This window comes from Xiphophorus hellerii, chromosome 5 (assembly GCF_003331165.1).
Source record: "Xiphophorus hellerii strain 12219 chromosome 5, Xiphophorus_hellerii-4.1, whole genome shotgun sequence".
NCBI lineage: Eukaryota > Metazoa > Chordata > Actinopteri > Cyprinodontiformes > Poeciliidae > Xiphophorus > Xiphophorus hellerii.
This window is the reverse complement of record NC_045676.1, coordinates 12,058,175-12,080,442: the sequence shown is the minus strand read 5'-3', so window position 1 is coordinate 12,080,442 and position 22,268 is coordinate 12,058,175. Positions and strand designations below refer to the sequence as shown.

General features: G+C 39.0%; 1 protein-coding gene across 21 annotated transcripts in view; it reads left to right on the top strand.

Moving 5' to 3' along the window:
* Positions 1-22,268, top strand: part of ptprdb (protein tyrosine phosphatase receptor type Db) — a 249,115-nt gene that overhangs the window by 123,404 nt on the left and 103,443 nt on the right. The window contains exon 1 of one of the 21 annotated variants that reach the window (XM_032563277.1): positions 18,511-18,691. The exons of the other annotated variants lie outside the window; for them this stretch is intronic. The gene's annotated coding sequence lies outside the window, so the exon portion shown is untranslated. Of the gene's footprint in view, positions 1-18,510; positions 18,692-22,268 lie in introns of those variants that run through there. 21 annotated transcript variants of the gene reach the window in all.

Below are 22,268 nucleotides of genomic sequence, written 5' to 3'. Positions count from 1 at the left end.
ACATTCTATGAAGCTCAAAAAAGTCACTCTAGTACCAGTGTATGGTTAGGACTTCTAGAGCAGTGAACAGGAAGTTATCTGACATTCTACAGTATTCCATATTGAATCTTGAACTCTGGGTTGCTCAAATAGCTCCAACTTTCTAAAGAATGCAACTAACATCAGAAACGCATTAAGATATACTCTTCAATGTATTTTCTTTACGGGTAGATAAATCTGTGACCTAATCAACCATAAACATATTATTCACAGTACAAATTACACATTTGATGTTTTACAAACCTATTTCAAGAAAACATACTCCGTCCTTGTTCTAACACGAGTCCAATTGATTTCTTTTGTGAGTGTAGTTTTTCATCTTAGAAAAAAGTTCAGGAATGTTAATAAATCTTTCACAGATGTATGTGAACAGGCCAAGGTAGGAGCGAGAACATGCCCACACACAGGTCACCTGAATCATCCTCTTGATTCCTCCTGACAATAAAAGCAAAGCCGTGGACCTTGAATGATGCCTCTCTCCTTTGTATTTAGACTCTTGCCAAAGCCTTGGGAATAGAGCATTGGGAATTAGGCAGCTTTGATGCAGCTTCCCACTCATCAAATATAAATTAAATTCCACTTAGCCCAGATACCTTAGTGGTATCACAGGTGGTTTCCAAGGTCTTTCTTATACCCATTCAAGCAGCTTGATCTTATGTTCCCTCATCCCACGCTGTTTCTTTGTGAATAGAAGACATTAGGGATGAGTCAGTCACAAACCTACATTTAGTTAATCTGATATCATATTTCTGACTTTGGAAATAATGAAAGAGCAAGGAACTAAAATTAGGTGTGTGATTTTTTTTTTTTTTAAGTCAGCAAGGATGTCTGCTAATCTGTCACATAGAGCATATGGTACTGTTCTTGCTACACGTCAATAAACCCAAACATTACATACAGCAATATAGACTTATCTGTTTCAGAACATAAATATAACCATTTTAAGAGGCAAAGTTACCAGAAATGGCTATGGTCTGAACAGCTATTACAACTGTAAACACTCTAGAGCAGGGGTGTCAAACTCCAGTCCTCAAGAGCCGCTATCCTGCAACTTTTAGATGTGCCTCTGCTGCACCACACCTGAATAGAATAATTAGGTCATTAGCAAGGCTCTGGAGAACATATCCACACAAGAAGGCGGTAATTAAGTCATTTCATTCCAGTGTTTTGTACCTGTGGCACATCTAAAAACTTGAGGACTGGAGTTTGACACCCCTGCTCTAGAGCCTTTCAAACCGATGTTTAAACCTGTAGAAGCAACCAGATGTTATGAAGCGTCTGGCTGCTATGAAAGGTTGCCATTGAGTTTTGTTTTAAAATCCGAACTTAACTCTACTGATGTAACATAGTAATCTTAAACAGGCGATTCTTTATTCAAAAGTGAAGCAATAATCTTCCACAGCAATGTAAACAACTCGTCACAAAAAAAAAAGAAAAACAGAATAGTCTTTATGGGCATTTTTATGGCCCTGTTATCCAGTCATGATTGTTTTTAACACAAATTCGATAGATAACAGACGTTAAAACAGAAAACGCGTAAAATAAAAGCCTCAGTAAAAGTGATTCTGGACTGCTAAATAAGAGTGTTACTGAAAGTTAAACAAATGACTGCTGAAGAATATGGCTAGGTTTAGTTAATGTGTTCCCATATGAGCTGCCTCAAGTGACCCAATCTTTGTTGGGTAACAAATTAAAGAAACCCTCAGGCTCCAATGCCAATACACAGCAAAACCATTCTTGTACATGTCCGCATGTATCTCCAGAGCGTGCAGTCTGGTGTGTATAATAGTCATTGTGAAAGAAATAATATGCTGTACTATACAGGGATGGCTTCACACAGGGATTACACTTAGATGATTCCTCAATAGAGAACTTAGTCTCGGGTAGCCGAGCTTAATCCGCGGCTGTGGGAGCAGACCAAAGTAGTGTAGAGCTGTGGCCAGATATGACAAAGAACAGAGTGCTGCCAGATTAGCTCATACAGGAACAAGGCCGAGGGTCTCTTGACAGCTTTTCCTAAATCTCACTGCTCTCGCTAATGCAGTCTGAAGGAAACGTTTGTCCTCTTTCTGTCCTCTTGCCTGTCTTACTGACTCGTGATTTGGTCCCTATGTCTCAGTTAGATGTGAGAACAGAATGTGTGCCTGCATGGACTCTGTGAGTGCTATCGCTTCATTAGTGTTGAAGATTTTTGGGTCAGCTGTAGCCTTGTTCCCACTGTTCCATGTGCTGTAATTACCCTCACGTGAGTCACGTCTGATAATTAGGATAGCCTCAGCAGGACTCGGCAGTACTCACACGCACATACTGGGTACATGCACACATGGGACACACATACACACTCATCACTCATTAGTGGAGAGCTTACCATCCAGTACAGCACTAATGGGATTACCGTTGCTGAGGGCTTCACTCATCAACCTCTTACTCCTCTCTCTGCTCGTTATCAAGAGCAGTTCTTAAATGCTGAAAAGGCTGAGTCGCTGCATGAAGTGCCCCGGTGTCCGTTTGGGCTAAAGACTTTAAGAACATAAAAGCACAACATGACTGGTTTTACTATGACCACACCCCTCTCTCATTTCTCATTTACTGTAACTTAAAAGACAACCAAAAAAGAAGAAAAAAAACTCGTAAAAAAAAATACATTTTCAATTTTTCCATGTTGTATTGTCCATCATTTGTTTTGTAACTTGGGCTCACATGATTCACATACATCCTTAAAACTTAGCTGCACAAAGCAGCATTCCCTACTACAGCTTCAGTCAGTTTTTCAGACTAGACTAGACTAACAACATTTGTTTGAATTGTATTTTATAAACAGAAGTATACATCTTTGCAACATCACTTGGCTGGAAACTGGACTTACGGAAATATGATGTTTTTAAAAAGGTTTCAACTACTATTCTGTCCCATATTGGTACTCTGTCATGCAAGAGCAGGGTAACTCCAATATGGAAAGGGACTGTGACTTGTATTTGGTATATCTAGAGTTGTATCAATACATCCAGCTCACAAGACTAGGCGATGCACCATATTGAACTGTAATGCAAGGATTTTTTGTCTTCATGTATAGGTTACAAGTTACAAACTGGGTTTAAAAAAAAAAGTCTGGAATCTGTAGAATAACCTACAATAATTTCTGTCTAAGTCTTTGATTGTCCAATTCCAAAAAAAAACTTATTTGTGTTTTCACAAATGAGCTGCAAGCTAATTCGGGCAGTCAACTTAACCTGTGTTGCTGCTTCACACTTGATTTCTCCCACTCACTGCAGAATATATCAAGCATACCCTAACATTTTGGCCGTTCTACTCAAGCTGCAAAAGATCCATTACACTCTGCTTGAATGCTCTGTTGCCTGGCTGCTGCTGCCAGTTTCTGCTTGGTTTTCTTCAGCTCCTCCACTAACACAGTGCTCTGCTAGGGCTCCAAGGTTAGACATCTTCTCCTCACCTTCTGACACAATGTATACAAGCTGTACTTCTTCTCAGCTCCTAACTTAATGTTCCATAGTAAGAAGGTTAACTTTTATTTCCTTCTACTGATGTGCAGAGTCAGTAAAAAAAGGGAAAAAAATCCCTTGTTGAAAAGAATACCAACATTTTACAACAAGATATTTAACAGGTCCACCTGTTAAAAAGGTGACCGAATCCTTTAGCCCAGCCAGAAGCAATGGGTTACCCTCATTCTGTTGGTGCTGATAAGTCAATTATCTCTCTCAAGGAGACCCCTGCAGACTATTACAAGAGTGAATTGAGTTTAATCATTGTATGCACTGTGGAGGACCACAGTTTCTGATCAAAACAATGGTCAGTGAAAAATAGTTTATTGTTTCTCACTGAACCCTGTTCCAACCTCATTTAAGAGAATTGAGAATGCTATGTTTTTAAGGTATTATTATTTACCTTATTCCTTGATGCTGTGAAACACTTGATAAAGTAGGTTGAAGAGTAAATACATAAAAAAATACACAAAAAAAGTATGAAGGTCAACTTTTACATCCTAAATGGGAATTTATCATCATGCCGGTTCTTTTATTTTTCAAAGTCTGTGGGGAGAATATCAGAAATGGACTCTAATTTTATACCAGCCTATTTGCCAGCTTTGCCTTTCCCATACTCCGTTCACCCTTTCTGTTATCTACTGAATGTCTTGTTCTCTCTTGCACTAACAAAACTATAGACATTCAGAAAATATAGTTCTGAAACACAGTTTAATATTAACTACCCCACACTGCAAAAGAAAATTACAAAGTTTGAGTCTTCCTCCCCCAAGACAGCATCCACAGCAAACAGTGTCGTAGTCAGTCAAACCTTGTAGATCTAAACATGGTGTATTTACTGACTGAAAATAGGTCAAACTTTTGAGTTTTCGAATAACTCGTCTTTTCTCTGTGCTTCTCTTGTACTGTGGCTGTGAAAGGCTGCAGCCGCAACAGACATCCAGTTCACAGTCCACAATAACATATCGATCTGTAAAGTTAACTTGAAAAACTGAGGAATTATGAACTCTGCGGATTAGGGAATACAATGAGTTAAAATTATTTTTTTATGGGGTTTTTTCTGTTACTGTGCACTTGGGCAAAGTCTGAATGTGTGGGTTGCTCCCCATTTTCAGCACACTCAGTGAAAATCCTCATGTCCTCTCAGGTGTTATGTTTACAGCTGTGCCGGAACTGATAAATACCCCTGACTACTGCAGAATCATTTGACGCCGGATTGAATGCCTAGCCAGCAACCGCAGGCCAAAAAACATGCTGTTCTGGAGCCAGAAATATCTTCAGGGACAGAAAGACATATGCAGCAGTAATCACCAGTTCCTCACCAGCATTAGCCTTTTTCTTCCTATGTCACTGCACCCATTTCAACAGATCATTTAGAAGCAATATTACCCTCAGCTATCCAGTTGTCACCGTGTGTTTTCTGTGGATGGAAAATAGTAATGGAGATATTGGCTGTAGAATCGTTGAGCCCAGGCCATCGTGCTGAGTGGTTCGATGGTGAGGAGAGCTTAGATTGAGGGCCACAGCTCCTATCTGCAGTACTGCACATCAAGTGGGGGGACCTAGCAAAAAGAGGTGTTGCTGAAAGCTGTAATTTTTAAACACTATGTGTCACAAGCAGAAACATAAACTGATACACAAATACAGACGCGCACACAGATGCACACACAGGCAGTGGATTAGGATGGGGATTATGGAAGCATAGCTGTAAAACAGGCAGGGACAGATCAGTGTCATACTTCACAAACACTTACACACACACGCACACCCCCACCAGATGTGTGTTATGAGTGTACAGTAAGATGGATTTATTTTGAGACGGATGGTATGATGACTTTCATGTCATGATTGAGCATTGTTCAAGTTTGAATAGGAAGACAGTTCAATAGAGCAGCAAAGAAGCTTTGGCAATCAATTATTGATCTAGAACATTATGAACTGAAGGTCATAGAGATTTTATGGGGGGGTCATGTAATTTTTTTCTGACTTCTGATCTCATGGTCCACAATGTATATCCAGTTTGAAATCGCATGTTCTTATATGCAGAATGTAAAAGACACACTTCATACTTTCTCTTGTCAAAGAGTTCTCAACACCATTACAAAGACAGAAACTTGTCTAGATTACGGTTCTGGCACCAATTCTTAAGCACTCCAAGGGGCAGAACGAAAAGTACTTAATAACTGAATTGATGGCCTTCACTGTCCTCTCCTCATTACATTAGAGTTGTTAAGGCTTACTGCCATGACTGGGCTCAGATTAGCATCCATAATGCCTGAAGGACTTTACTCTCCCTAACCGGTGTTGAAATGTTTCATGTGCCAAACACATACATTCACATTGTATGTAGAAGGGAAGAAAAAATGCAAAGGTTCAGGTTAAAAAGAGAAAACAGGATAACATTCAGGTTATGTAGATTGGGTTGTAAGTTCCTACGTACATTTGACTTGTTTTTACAAATCCTGGTAAATCCTTAACTGGGTTAGGATATTGGAAGTTTGACAATTAGGTCAATGCCTTGAGGATTCTTGAGGAGACTTTTTTTTTTTATGCACTGTCCTGTTGCTGAATAAGCTAGTGAATGCTTACATGTAAGTGTTTGGGCTGTGGGAGGAATACCCAAATTGAAGTCAAAGAGTCCCATAGGAAAAAACAAACTTCACACAGATAGACTGGTACGGAGACTTACTGTGATGCAGGAATACTAACTAACTACCACTTTACCTCGACACATTTTTGGATTCATGCTTTCTTAATTCCTTCACATACCTGGTCTGTGAATTCTAGAATTTACTACCAGTCCACTTCTTCATACTCCCATCACACTATTTATCTTTCCTTTCTATTCAATTGGGGAAAAATGCTGCCAAAGCTAAGTAAAGCTCAATCATTGCCTTCTTGTGCATCTGATACTCAAGGACGTGCCATGTGATCACCAGCTCTATTTTGAACATGCCATGTAGCTAACATAATACACAAACATCACTGCTTCAGAACTGATGCAAATGCTACTCAAATCTAGCAGCAAGGATGTTATTAACTTTTAATGAACACATGCAGTGCAGGAACGGATGGTGAGGTGATCATCAAATACCAAACCATAAGAAAATCAGATGTTGGATGGCAAAAGTGTCCAACCCCTTATTGACACAGTAGTACAATAGACACATTACACCCTTCAGTTAGGGTTTGAACGACTTCATATTTTTTAAGGTCGGCTACATCATGATAATAGTTGAGTCGATGTCGACTAGTCGCGGTGACGTCATAGAGACGTAAGCGCGTCTTCCCCCCCTTCGCCCGCTTTTACTAAGTCTATTATGCAGAATTAAAAGAGCAAACATATCATTCTTCGGGAGAAAAGTCCGTTGCACAAAGTCGGGTCTGACTTTTTTCTTTCTTTTTTTCAAACACCGACTGATACTGATGATCTCTGGATAGCTGCACGTATAGGAGGCAAATTATTACACTGACCACAATGGTACTCTTGGAACATCAGAAACCAATCTTATTATGAACGGATCCTGTTTGTTTACGTTTGAATTCAACAAAGCCACCTGCTGCTCCTCTGCCTGATGCGCTGATGACTCAGCAGCGGCTCTCTGAGGGATGAACCGGCATGCAGACGGTGGCAGAGATCGCCTCTATCAGATCTTCAGGATGAAGCTTGGACTTAGTTTCCAGATGTTGTCAAACAGTATTTTTATAAGAGCGTAAAGCTACCAGGTTAGAAGCTTCAATACGCAGGGTGACATTGATCAGTTGGATGGATAAAAAAGCCCGACATCATACCGCATTGTCGCACATTACTCCGGTAGTCCTTTTTATAAGGATTTCTTCAACCCTAGTTTATTTGACAGCAATCTGACTGTAAGGGGGCAGAGAGAGCTGAGTGGGGGAGAGAGGCATGGGCCAAGCGAACCCAGGATCGGACTCTAGGCTACAGTCTACAGTCTCTATATGCGGGGCGCCGCGCTAACCACTGCACCACGCAACACCCCTATTGCGGTAGCCTATGCTGAAATTTTCAATTTCTCTTTGGTAAATTATTTACATTTTTATACAATTTGAGCTTTCTGACAAATTCATCTAGTTCACCTTCTTTCATTTCCTTGGAAAAGTCAGTTTTGTCACGTGATTGCGACTAGTCGACTGGCCCAGAAAAAAGTCATTGCAGAGAAAAGAATCGACTAGTCGACTAATTGGTGCAACCCCTACCTTCAATCCCAGTATACATAGTGTACAAAATGCATCCGATGTGAGATGTTGTAGAATATACAGCAATATAAGTAACTGCTGTAGAGCTGCTTTAAAAGCTTGAACTTTATGTGAGATTTTTAAAACATGAAGAGGAAAGGATGTAGGTTTGTAGAATACTACCAGAGCAAAGCAAAAGAAACATTTTATTTGGATTTGGACTACCAAGATAAAATAAATGATGATGGGCTGATAAATGTGGGGATATCTAAGCAGTTTGGGATCAATAAGTAGGTGGATTTAAAGTTCTGAAGACAGGATTTATTTTTTTCTTTGAACTCAAACCAGAGTAGCTCACTGAAAAAAAACTCAGACCTAAGGGACATAGGACACAGGAAGCATTTTAACTTGAAATCAAGCATGATATCTTAATGACAGATTGTGTCTATGAGCAACAGCAGGCATATTGGCCTTTGTTCTGTGAGCTCTTTGAGATGAATTCCAAGGTAATTCTCAGATTCTCTTCATGCTGGTCTGACAGCTCAGTCACATGCTGTTCATACATGATGGAATCAGTCATACGCTGACAGAGTTCTTCAGTCTGTGGCCTTCAACACTCTTGGCCGCACTGCAACAGGCACGTCCTGGTCACCAAACATCTGTCATCGGCATGCAGCTCCGCGGAGGTCTCCGGCTCCCTGTGATCCCATCTCCTCTACAGCTGTCAAAAATAATAATCAATCTTTCTTTGCCTCCTTTTATATTCGCTCTGCATATTTCGACTTGTCCTGCTCCTCCTCCTCAGCATCTCCCCTCTCGTCTTTTAGCATGCTGAAATATATAACTAGCAATTTGCCAATCTCTCCCCTGTTGACACACACACACGCATACATGCACAGAGAAATACGGCTTCCAGACCGCAGGAGCTGCCGTGGTGTATAATGACAGATAATTGGGTATTGTGGGTTTGCCCTCTGCAGCAGGAACCAATCACAGTGACAACCACTTCTCCATGACCCGTTTGCACGCGTGTAGATGTGTACGTTGTGTGTGCTCACGCAGGCATGAGTTTTGGCGTGATTGTGAGCTGACTGTGTACAGCCTGTACCTGAAAGCTTTCTGTATAATTTTATAGTTGCTGCTGTATTTATGTAAACAAAGATAAGCTGTAAAATTATAGTTTGTATTTTTCTCTGTATGCGTGCATGTTTGCATCTGTGCAGTGCTATCCACAGAAACTCAGGGACTGTTGGTGGAACTCCATCCATCTTCAGAATGCACAGTTGATGCTTGTGCCCATGACTGAATCTTCTGTTTGTTTGTCACTCATTTTACAATCATCATCCATGATTAATGATCTGTCTGTTTGCCGTTTGAAAAGGGCCCATTGGCTCTAAACAGCGGAAAAGATGTTTTCTGTTTTGTTTTACACACTGATTGCCTTATCAAAGACAACTGTAGCAGTGCCAGGAGAAGAGAAAGCCTCGCTCTGATATTCTCTCTTTTTTATTCACTCCTTTTTGCTCCTTTATTGCATCTTTGTTTTCTTGTCACTTCCTGCTCTATTGCTATCCCTCCCACCCCCTTGTTTTCTGTTACCCTCTCTGTTTGCTCCGACTCTCATTTCCTCTCTTTCAATAGTGGGGAGTCCTTGGAAAAATCAAAATGAGCTTCTTCATGCACGTGTGGTTGTGTTTGTGTGCGTGGGGGGGTGTGCGTGAGGGTGTGTAGCTCTGTAAATATGATCTTTTTTGTATTGCCAATACATGCTACAATAAAATGTGAGCACTTGGGTGTGCATGTGTGTGTGTTCACCCAGAGGGAGGGGCTGTGTACTTCATCATAACAGCTTGCTCGATATTCCAAAATGCAATTTCCTCGGAGTGAAAAGAGCAGGCTGGGTGTTCATCATCTGCCCTCCATTCTTAGCGTTCGATAAAAACCTTCTTTAAGACCGCTCAGCTGCTTTCTCATTTGTTGTTTAGTCTTTTTTTTTTCTCTTTTGTCCCGCTTTTGTTTTCATTCTTTGTGATGCTTGGATGCAGAATTGCACCTTCCTGCCAGGCAGCAGATATGTCTCCAGTGCATTACTCAAGTCCACTTTTCAACATGTTATTTTATTGTTTCTGCTATGCTAATAAACATAACAAGCTGAAGAAGCAAAATTCAGTCCAGCTAAATCAAATTTTCTCAGAAGTACAAAAAGAGATTTACAGAGACACACATGCTTCAATACAGTCAGAGTTGTCAAGTCCCATAAACTTTTCCACATTTTCTCATTCTTCATCCAACAATGTATTTTATTGGTATAATGTAAAATACCAACAAGATTATTAAGTGTGGTTTGCCTATGACCCCCCTACACACACCTCGTCCCCACACACGCATGCATACGTTTTCACTTTTGCTCAATAATCTTAAATCTCAATAAGTCACACTTAATCTGTGGTTGTAAATTGACAGTATCGAGAAAAAAAAATCAGTGTGAATGTATACTTTTGCAAGGCACTGGCACTTTCAGCTGAATATTGTTTGTGAAGATTAACCACAACACAAGAGGATGTTTTGAAGCTTCTCAGGTAAATTGGTCATTTCAAAATGTAAAAGCTCTTAATTATCTTTTCTAACAGTCAATAAGAGGAAGGTTGATATTGTTAGAGCTAATTCAAAACATCTACAAGAATTAATCAGTCAGAAGAGGGAGAGAGAGAGAAAAGTAAGTAGGAGCAAAAAAAGTTATCCTTGTTTAGCCTTTTAGTCAGCAGCCTTTCCCATAACATTCCTCTGACTGTTTTTGCAGTCCTTGTTAGCTGCATTAGGGTCTCCATCTATGAAATTATGCTTGTAATTGTCCAGGTGCAACCAGGGAAGTTGCCATCCCGCTAACAAGCAGCCAAGTCGCCAATGGTTAGCAGCCAACTGCGTAAAACTAATGACTGGAGCACTGACAAGTGCCAGGACAGCGCCTAAAGGAAGAAAGGGATAATGATGCAGTTTGAGCATGAAACACATCTGTGTGTATGCTGCAGTCAAAAATGAACCGATTTACACAAGTAAAATGCGGTTTTAGACTAAAATAGTTATCAGAATTATATCAATTCTCAGTGTTTAGAGGGATCTGTCAGTGTGTTGAGGTAATGTTCTGCTTGCCTCCTGCCTGCAGTTATGGCCTTCAACAACAACAAAACCTGACAAAGATGTTGTGACGTGTTTGAAAGAGAGGACCTACTTTAAGACAGAGAAGTCCACTTTGTCTTAGCCTCTGTTGGATCAGACATTAGCTTTAGCCTCCAATACCAACTAATCTGGATTTTTATTAAATGAAGACATCGAGACAGTACTGCAGGTAAAGATTAAATGTTTATAACCGTATATATTAATCTCCCTTTAAAAATTCCAAACTATGTCTTTAAAACTACAAATTCTCAGCTTAAAGGGGAAAGAGTTTTTCTCTTATTAATGCTTAGATTCTACTTCGTCTGGCCGTACCATTAGGGAGGCATATGATCTGCGGCTTGTTCTGCAGCGTGCGTTGATGACTCAAACATGCAGCCATAAAAAAGTTATCATCAGCAGTAAGACAGAAAAGTACAGCAATAGACAGTCTGCCTCGCACAGAGCTTCGGTCTCAACATTAAGTCAGTGTGGGATTGCATGACAAAGCAGAAGAAAAACAGCCTGAATTCGCAGAAGAGCTGAAGCCAACTTTCACACAAGCACCAATGAGATTTAATGTTTTTCTGCTTTTAAAGTCACTTCAAATATTCATGAAAACATATGAAAACATTTTTACTTTGGGCCTAAAATATTATCGCATCATTTGTGCACTGAACTGTACGGGCTGATAAGAATGTGCTGGTTACGTTTATGTACATGGTATAAACCATTAAGGTTCAGAGATTAACACATTGTGTCTGTGTGTGTGCATATGTGTGTGTTGTTATTAGTGAGTTGCACTTTGATTATCTGTGATGCTGAGATTAAAGGCAATTATTGAAATGTCACGGCTTTAATGGGCCACTCCTCTGTAGCTCGCTCACAAGTCAGGAGTTTAACCTTCACAGCAATGAAACGTGAGCCTGCTCTCTGGGAAAGTCTGCCTTGTATTTTTATATCATCTTTTTTTAGTCATTGCATCTGATTATTTTCTACTTTTCCCACTTTGCAAGTTTCCAAACACATATACACTTAATTGTAGAACTCTTGGCATATTTCTAAATAAAATACTTGCAGTATAATTTCAGTGTGTGTTCCAGTTTTGCTTCTCGGTGTTATTATTGTTACTGGCATAATAGAAGGGAGTAGAAATCAAACTCCATTTTATATTTATGTGGTCGCCTCTAGATGTTCCTGTAATTGCATAACATTTCATAATTTGCTGAGTAAATATTTAATGGTTTACATAACTAGTTAAAGTTTTGTTTGTGAGGCTTTAGTGTTGATTTGAGTTGATTTTCCTTGATTCTTGTTCTTTAACCCTCCTTCAGTCTGAAAAGACAGCTTTATTTGAACCCCATGAGCTTTTTACTCTGTTACTCTGTGTGGGGCCTGGCAGGGTCAGACTGACCCCACGTGCGCTTTCACATGGTTTTTTTGTGTGTGTGGTTTCGGAAACTGACGGTCTGATGGGACAACTTCCCCATTATTCGACCATGACATTTTCGGTGTTTCTCCTGAGTGTCGTGCTAAGAGCATTGGAGGATTAAATGGCAAAATAACTTTTCTTCTCTTGTAATTACCAAAGGACATGAATACTATTTTGCAGGAGACATCCAACTAATAAAACTAAAGAGGCTGAGTTTTATTAAACCCACATGGAGACTTCAACAAGAAGAATTGAAATACATAAATAAATCATCATCAGCAATGCATTTAGTCCAGATGATATTATGTGAAGCATATATTTCTAGGAGAACCAGTTTTAGTTCTCTGTTTGTGCCTTTCCAACACTGAACATTAGTAGCATTGAGGTTGCTTAACAGCCAACTAACATGCTGATTACATTTCCTTCTGACATTTACTAAAAAAGCAGTGTAGGCTACACTTAGAGGTGCATGTTTGCTGATTACAGCATTTTAAAGGCTACGTGAGGTTTTAAAGGATGAGCTGGGACAAGGAATGCTAAGAAGCTCAAACTCCCATGTCAGAATGTACTTTATCCCACATTAAAGGTCATATATTAACATTTATAATTTTCAGTTGTGTTCATGCTTTTAACTGACAGTAGAAAGTCAGTTAAACAGACAAAAAATCTGTCTAAAAAATGTGAAGGAAAAAAAAAAAACAAGCACAAAGCAAATGAATGTTTAGAACTTCAAACACTTTAATCCATAAAATCATTTCCACTAAAGATAAATCCAGTGATAGCAAGGTGTCAAGATCAGATTTCTGTATTTGAAGTAAAGATGTGGATTTGAGGAGAATGCAGTCAGCAGAAATGTTATCTGAGTGCAGAACAGGGTTTTTTGAGTCTCTGAGCTAAAGAAAAAAAAACAAACAGCACCCCATGGTGGATTTTAAAAGCTTTCTTTTGTGAGCCTTGTCTGCCTCTATCTGATCACAGTTGCAAATAAAAGTTTGTGATGAAAACTGTGTTTATAAATGCTAACATTCTTACAGGATTATAGGCCTAATTTCTGCTCAGGATATGAACAGTTTTGTTACTCTGATGTACACAAGCCTCTGTGTTATCCCCCAAACAGCTATTTCTATAACAAGTTTATTTACATTAGTGATCTATACAGTAGTTTTAGAAATCTCTCATTCCTCTCCACATAATTAGTTTTTGTTGCACCTATTAAGGTTTAGGTGCACAACAGTGATGTAACTGTTAAAATGTTGGGGTTTTTTCAGACATTTATTTTCTTATTTCATCCAAACTCTATAAGTCTGCTTGCAATTAGTTAACTCACACCAAGTTTTTGCACCTAAATGTCACTTGAAGTTATCGTCAGACATACAGTATGTTGAATGTGAAGAAAGTTAAAATGCTGATAAGCATTCTGGCTGCTGCTAAAGTAAAACACTCTTCATTTGGATCCAAAACTGTGAAAGAAAACTTCCAACTGAAGCAAACTGATGTGGTTACACATCCAGGAATATTATTTTGAGAGAATGGGATGTTAATTTAAAGTGATTTACAGACCTCAGCAAACATGCTGTAATGGCAGAAAACATAAAAATAAAAAATAAGAACACTTTTAAGAAACACTTTTTTTTAACCGATAAACTATATAATCATTAAATATTCCAATGACAATACAACTTAAAATGCACCCATGTTTTACTCACTCTTTTCTTTGCAATTATCATAATGTGTCCACACAGTAGCACCTCAGCCACTCAAAATATGCATTTGCTTTGGCCATCAGGGGCAATAATAATCCATACACTAACAATATATTGCTAATATATAATGTGAATACGAGACATTTTAATTGGATTGCTGCATAAAAGCAGTCCTTACCAATATTGTAAGAACATCTGTAATTTAAATTTTTTACAGCTTTACTCTGACACAACAGCTGAACAAACTCTATAAAAGCAGCTATAAAAATTACAAATGGCATCAGTTTCCCCTGTGCAAAAACAAACAAGAATCTGAATAGAGTTAAGCAGATATAAGTGAACCTGCCCCCTCAGTCCGAAAATAGACAAAGAATGGAAATTACTAAGAAATGTTTGTATGGGTGGGTGACTACTTTGCTGGATACAAATAGCTAATAATCAACTGATTTATACATAAAAGTTAAGTGAAGGTCAAGTAAAGGACAACAAAGGAATCAAACTCATGAACGATGTAGGAAACATGGACAAAAGCAGATTAACTGAAGCAGCAAAGCTATAAAACAAATCAAGCAGAAACAATCAAAACTCAGACTAAAACCCTGCAGATCAAAGCTATGTCAACGGTTTCTGTTCATCAGTGACCTGCGTAGGTCAAATTCACAAAATATCATATATCCATCTGTATTTCCACGTATGCACAAATATCTGTATTTTTATGCCATCAACTAGTTATCTGTCTGTACTGTGTTTTTAGGATTATTTTTATCAACAAATTTTGTTATGAAAATTGTTAGAAACTCTTCAGTGCTTGGATACAGTTTAGTTCAATACCAAAGCAATTTCTGTATTAATTTGTCACTTGTTAACGATTTTTTAACAAATGTCAGTCTTTTAAAACATCAATGCATCTATGAAGTGCTAGCTAATAGTCACTTAACTCTTTGGTTCTACAAACTGTTTTTTAACAGCTAGGTCACAGCCATCCCATGAAACATGTTTTAAAAGTTTCCCCATTTTAATCCAGCATTCCTTTTTATGTATGTGCAGCGACGACCTGCTGAGATTCTTGCCTTGCAGCTATTAGCAGGATTTTATAACCTTCATCTCCGGTTATAAGCTAGACTTAAGATTATAATTAAAGATGACCTCATGCTATGTTAACATCAGAAGATTGCATGCAAAAATTAATTGAAATGTTTCTTTTAAAATGCATATATTCTGAATGAAATATCTAAAGCTATAAGATAACAAACATCCCATGCTATTTGACCCAGTTTTAGAGCTTTTTCAATATCCTCTCATATAGTAGAGATCCACTTCCATCTGTGTTTCAGTGCAAGCTTTGGGGATATTGTGTTGGGTTAGTGACTGGATAAAAGTGTTTATAAAGGAAAGTTCATGCATGACTTAAAAAATCATTGAAAACAGATAACTGAATGGTATGTGCTCTTCATCCGCAGGCAGCTTTTGAACCAGAAGGGCCATGCATGGTGAACATCATGGATTTTTACAGTCAAAAAGCAGGGCAGACATGCAAGAAACGTCGAACAGTAGATCCCATACACTTTCTTCCAAAAACTACAATATTTATAACCCTTGAGCTTTTTCACATTTTGCCCCATTATGACCTCAAACTTCAATGAACACAAAGTAGTCTATACATAACTGTGAATATGGAAAGAGCTTGTCTTACAATTGTCAAATCAAGAATGTATGGTTTCTGTACTCAGCCCACCAGGAAAATATCATCAGGAGATGCAACCAAAACTCTTGTAACTCTGGAAGAACTGTAGAGTTATACAGAACTAACTCTATGCAGAGCGCACTATTTCCCCTGTATAACACTGTGGTTCCAGAAACTTTGGGAACGCTAGTCAAAATTGTTTGGGAGATAGATGAACCTAAATAAGTAATCCTGAAAGAATAACTAAATAGTTTGTGAAAACTTGAGACCAGTATGTAGAGTCCAGTGAGGCACGGACTCTAAACATACACCTAGCGGTACCATAGTATATTTTATCAAAACATATTACTTAGATTGGCCTTTCAAAGCCCACATCTGAGAATCTGTTGCAAAGTTTCACTATTGATGATCAGACACTTCAGCCAATCTGATTGAGTTTAAACTGTTTTGACAAAGAAGAATTGTGAAAAGTTTCCGATTCTAGATGTGCAAAGGTGGGCAAGTCCACAGTAGAAGATAAGTGAGAGGACTAATAAGAGAGCACAGGTTGCTGGAAAGGGTCCCTATGCCATGGTCTGAAAGAAGACTATTCACCTTCACCTTCAGTGGAGAGGAAATTAGATCAGAATAACAACCAAGAAACAGGAACACAAAGGCCTTAGGAACACTGTTGCTGTCTGATGACATATATGTTGTTTGCTGGAGGTGTTTTGCTGCTGGTGATATTGTCTTTGGTGTAATTCAGTTTTTTTTTCTTTGTTGCAAAAACATAAAAGGATAGCACCTGGTCTGATTTGTTGATTGAGTTCCTTTATTTAGTTTCCTTTGTCCTTCTCATATTGTACTCTCTTTTTGATACCACTGTTTCTTCATCAAGTTGTCTTTTAAACTCTTTAGTTTCTTACCTCTGGCCCATAGGTTTCTTAAAGCTGATGTTCTTTCTTAATTTTATCCCTTCCTACATGACTGGAATGCATTTGAATTTGCTAAACAATGCTCTGTAACTGCTGGTGCAACAGAGAGCTTACCAAAAACTTTATTAAAACTTTATTACTTAATCAGAAGATAATCCACCGTTTTAATTTATTTAGCATTCTCTGACTATCTCGTATTTAAATTAAACCTCTGTGCTTATATGCTGATGTTGCTGTATCAGTTTGGACTGGCTCCTAGATTTGTTAAAGCTCCTTTCTCGTGATATTTGAGTAAAAGACACACAAAAGTTATTTGGTGTGACTTTGTCAGAATGTTACATTTTACAACAAAGCGCCAGGATGTTCAATTTGTCCTAACACCAACGTGTTTAAGTGCTGTCAGACTATTCAAAAGAAGTAAATAACATTTAAGAAATATTTGATAAACCAAAATTGTACCCACTTGCTTTGTTGTGGTTTAAAAACTGCAAAGATTTACTAGCGTTTCCTCTTCCTGTATAAAGCATCGAGCAATACACTACTCCCTCTCTGAAACATGTGGGTGCGCACTGCCAGTCAGCTGGCAGAAAGACGTTTCCCACACTTTTTCATCACTTGGAATAGGACCTGAATACTCTCTTTTAGCCTTCATACTTAGCTTTTCTTTTCTTTTACAACTTTTTGTTTTTTCTTCTGTCTCTGTGTCCAGACTGTTTCCATTAAACTCTAATGGCTTTATGGAAGTTGCAAACTGTGCCAGAGAAAAGACAAAGACAGCATGATGCTTGTTTCGCCTCACCACCATGTTAGCCACACTAATCATGTACTTCCTTGAACTAACTGTGTCATTACTGCTGACATTATCACTGGTGCAAGGATATTTTCAGCATTTGGAGACACAATTTTCATCTAAAAATGTCAGGTTAGAAAAATCTGGTACAGTGTAATTAATTTTTGAGTTTGTCTCACTTTAGTATTCTATTCATTCTGCTTTTCTGAAATATGCAGCATGGCTCATTACACAGTTTGTTAGACTGTTATGACCACAAAATTATCCTTAAAAATGTTTTTAACAGCAAGACACAATTCTCACATCCAAAGCATGACTATTTCTTTCTTGTGGAGCCCTGAAATCCCCTCCCCAACGAACTCTTTATAATGTCCGTAAATCTCAATCTGAAAAGCATTGGCCTTAATAACAAGAAGCATTCAGGCAATATTCCCAGCTTATCAAGGAGCTGCTGCTTACTGGAGATAAGATCAGCTCCACTCGTCTCCGGAGATAAATTGTGTCTGTGATTGCCGCTTCTTATAATCTTCAAACCCTCCCGGCATTATCCCAGATAGCCTGTTGCCAAAATTCAGCAGAGATTTAATTTCAAACTGAGTTTAATTTCACAAAATAATCTAGACAAAAAAGAATAATAATAAAAAAAGAAGTTTGCAATGGAGTGATACGGGTTAGGTCAGATTTGAGTTGCACAGTTGTTTGTGATTGTTTTTATTTGACTAGTACAGAATTATGACAAATGAAATTCAGTAATATCTGACCCCTAACATTTCCCTTATTCTCATGCATATTTTACCTCTCAAGTGATGATTGCACATAAAGTTAAAGTTATCTTTTTTGACTGCTTCCTATGCAGATCGGACTGCCACCCTTCTTTGCTCCCCCCCAAATCACTTCGCAGGCATTTCGTTTGTCTTCTGTATCTTTAAATCAGCACCAGCTTCCCTTGATCCACCACACCGGAGGACTCAGCAGTTACCTTACCGAGTCATAGACACGCTCACACCGACACGCACACCCCTTTACACACATACCGGGCTGGAAATTACTGGAGCGAGAGAGCAAAAGAGAGAGAGGGAGAGAGCAGTTGATAGGGAGAGAGAGGGAAGCAGGGAGGGAGAGAGGTTGAAACAGACGCACGGTGGATTATTTTGGCTGCTGCCACGGTGGATGTTGTGCAGGCAGACGGTGGACGGAGAGAGCGTGAATCTGTCCACACTGAGAGCTTTATTTTATTCTCTTTGTTTCCAGCGACGGTTCCCTGCATGGTGTTGATATGGTGAGTGTCTTGAGATTTTGTCTGCAGCTTCTGTTATTGTCTTGCATGCACAGCAGCCCTTAACTTCTTCTTATAATGCATTCCCATGCTGAGAAGTGATCTGCAGTTATGGAGTCAGTGCGCGTGCTTGTAAGTAAGTGACACTTAATATGTGTCCTGTCGCTGATTAGTTGTATTATGAGTGTTTCAAGTGGCCACTGTGGGATTTAATGAGAAATCAGTTTTGCACCTTGGTGTGGTAGTCGTGAGTTCATACAGATGTCAGTTTAAGCCTGATCCATTGTATGTATTACAATCTGACACCATTTTCTCCTATAATTTTCTTAATTTAAAACTTTAGATCAGAATAAAATGTTTACCAATATCTATAAAAGTGTCCTTCTATACAAAAGTGTTACCCGGATAGTTTCTCTACATTTCTGTTTAATGCAATGCAAGATTATTACAGCACTTCCCATAGCTTCAAGACAATTCCTTAAATGAGATTTTTAATGCTGATGAGAGATTAAGGAGGCTCCAAACAGCTTGTATTCCACTGGGGTTGCTGCTCCCCACTCGAAACCTGCTCAGAGGTAATATCTCACGACTGGATCCATGCTCCTGGCACATTACCTAAAACCCTTTAGTGGTGCATTCAGACACTGGGGAGCCAGTTGGTCTGTTTTTGGTGGGCACCGTGAATTGAATTGTGGGGGATTCTAATTTATTTAAACATGTATCTGGTTTTTTTTAAAACGGGTTTTTGATTATAGCCGTAACAGGATCTCCATAGGACTCTATGATCATCTTTCTTTCTGCAGGATGCAATGATAGCTTTCTGTTCTGCTGCAGTTCCCGCGTCTCTTTTTGCCACCTCTGTAACTCAGTGACTGTAATGTGCTGTAACGTGCTGATAACTGTGGATTTGACAGCAGTCAGCAGTCTTGCTCAATTGCTGTCTGTATAGCACCCGCTACAGACCTCGGCTCGCGTACAGATCAATCACGCAAGTCTTCTTGTAGCAGTTAGGTGTGAGCCTATAAGATTGAGACATGTGCATGGAGAAAACATGATAATGAGACGTGGCTCACATACCAGCTCCACATGTGGAGGGTGTCCCGTTCCAGAAAAAATGTTACCTGCTCTGGTGGGCTTTGTGAAGTTTTAAAAATGAAGGTTCCTAATGAATGACAAAATATTAGCATGGTCGCTAAAAAGCCACTGAAAGTTTGAATTATTTAGATCTAATCAATGGAAAACTGATTCTAATTTCTGGAGAATTTAATTGATGCATCTATAGATTGTAGGCATATTTTTTTAAAAGCTAAAAATTACCTCTTTCTTTTAAATGATTCTGTAAGCATTGTAGAATAATCTTGCCCAAGTTTGAAAAGTTCAAACATTTCACTTTTTTGTGCTTGTTTAACATTAAGGGAGACCAAATGCAATGTTATTGCAGACATGATGAATGATTCATGAATCTTAATCTGTGTTTAAAATCATCTCTGTTCAGGTCTGATCTGTTCAAGTGTTTCAGATTTTTGATCTGGGGGCAGACATGGGGACTCACACCGCATTTAAGTTGCAAACATTTCAACCTATGCTGTGTAGTCAGAGGTGAAAAAAAAGCCCATCATAAAAATGTTTATAACAAGGGTAAAAAGCAACCCTCAAGTCTGACAGATACATGTATGCTGTCCTTTTAAAGAATGAGTTTAAGTCATTAACCAAATTAATAATGGTTACACAATCTGTTTATGTTTTACTGTTAATTCAGTGTCAGCACAAAGACATTTCTAGTTTTTCAAAATAAAAGTAAAAGTAGAAAGTCTTCCTTTATGATTCATTCAAAAATTCAACATTACCTGCTGGATTTTTATATGCTTTATATTGTACTGAAACACAAACATTGTAAAGACACTAAAGTGAGATACTTCATGCTTTACTTCAAAATAAGAAGAATTTTTGTTATCTAAATTATAATAGACTTACAGTATATATGTGTGTTTCATATATGTAGCACATACAGTATGTACCACATCTGTATATCTGATGTATGGAGTTAGAGAACTACTTTACTGCTCTCTGTATATACTATTGGTCACATTAGGGAGGTGGGTCTTAAGCTGTTATGTCTGACCTCAGCTTGCTGCACTCAGGTCAGAGGTGCCTCCCCACATGCCATGTTTGAGAATGGGCAAGTCCTACCCTGACCAATATTTCAGTGCGTTCCTGTGCAGCGTGTTTCTGTGTGCATGTACTTGCGTGCCACTGCAGCTGTTTCACCTCTCTGAGAGATTAAGTTTCACAAGATGTGATGGATGCCACTGTCTGCAGTGCCAGCTGTAAGTGAGAGGATTTCTGCGCTCCGCATGTTTGTCAGTGCAAACAGAGTCGGGACTGGGATTCATGTGTGCTTCAAATGGGCCAAGTCATCGCTCTGAGGGCTGGGTCAGGCGATGAATCGGAGAGAGGTGACGCTAAGGTCAGGGTTGTTTGGACTTGGGTTGGTAATTATAGTGGCAGAGCGTTTGGTTCCCACAGACCAGCTCAGTAGAAAGCAGAAAGACTGGAACAGGCCAGCAGGGTCAATAACAACAACCTTACTGAGATTAAAAAAAAAAAGTTTTTTGATGCCTTTTTGAAAACCTTTTTTGTTGCCTGAGTATGCATGCAAGCTGGAGACTAAAGTAGGACTTCTTCACGAGTCAAACTGTATGCTACATGTAACCACTCTCAAAAAGCATTTTTTGAGAGAGAGCCTCGTGGTGAAAAACGGTTCTTACAGTCAGAGAAAGAGGCTCATGCCTCAACCGCAGTTAGCCAGCACCCAGCTGTGTCGATGTTAGCACAGATGATGGGACAAAGGCTCTTGAGGAGTGAAAAGAGAGAAAGAAACGCTGAGAAGCAGCAATGGTATTGATTCACCTAGCAGTTGGAGGGGACAGCTTCCAATCCGTCTTGACCATCCTCATCACTGGCTTGTTGGGTCGCCCCAAGACTCAGCCTCCCCGTCTCTTTCTCCCTCTGATATCTAGATTGCTCCCTGATCTCACTTTCCCTTTACTTCTCCAGCATCTTAGCCTAATCGATGAGATTTGTTTCTGTCATCTTTTTGTCCCATTTGCTTGTTCTTCACTTAATCTATCAGCTCATATTACGGCTATTTTTTTTTGCCTGTCGCTGCTTTTCTTTCTTCCCTCATTTCCCAGAAGCTGTTTCTTTGTCTTTTTTCATCTGTCTACCTATCACACAATCATTCCCACAAACAGCCTGTAATTTATAGCAAAGAAATCTTCACCTGTGGAGATGAGCATATGGTAAGATATTAAAAATTTAACTCAAGCCTTCCCCCACTTCAACTGTTCTCCGCTCTGCCAGGTTTGTTATCCCTGTTTGTGTCATTTTTTCCCTCTACTCTCCCATTGGGATTTTATTGGAGCTTCTTTTTTTGCGTGAGCAAAATCTTTTAGTTATATGTTCTTTAAACAAGGGTTTTATTGAGGAAACCCTATACAGAAGCAGCGTGGGAGAGGACAAATATATATTGTTATCTTAGGGATACTTAGCAGAGTTCTGCCTATTATTCCAGACACAA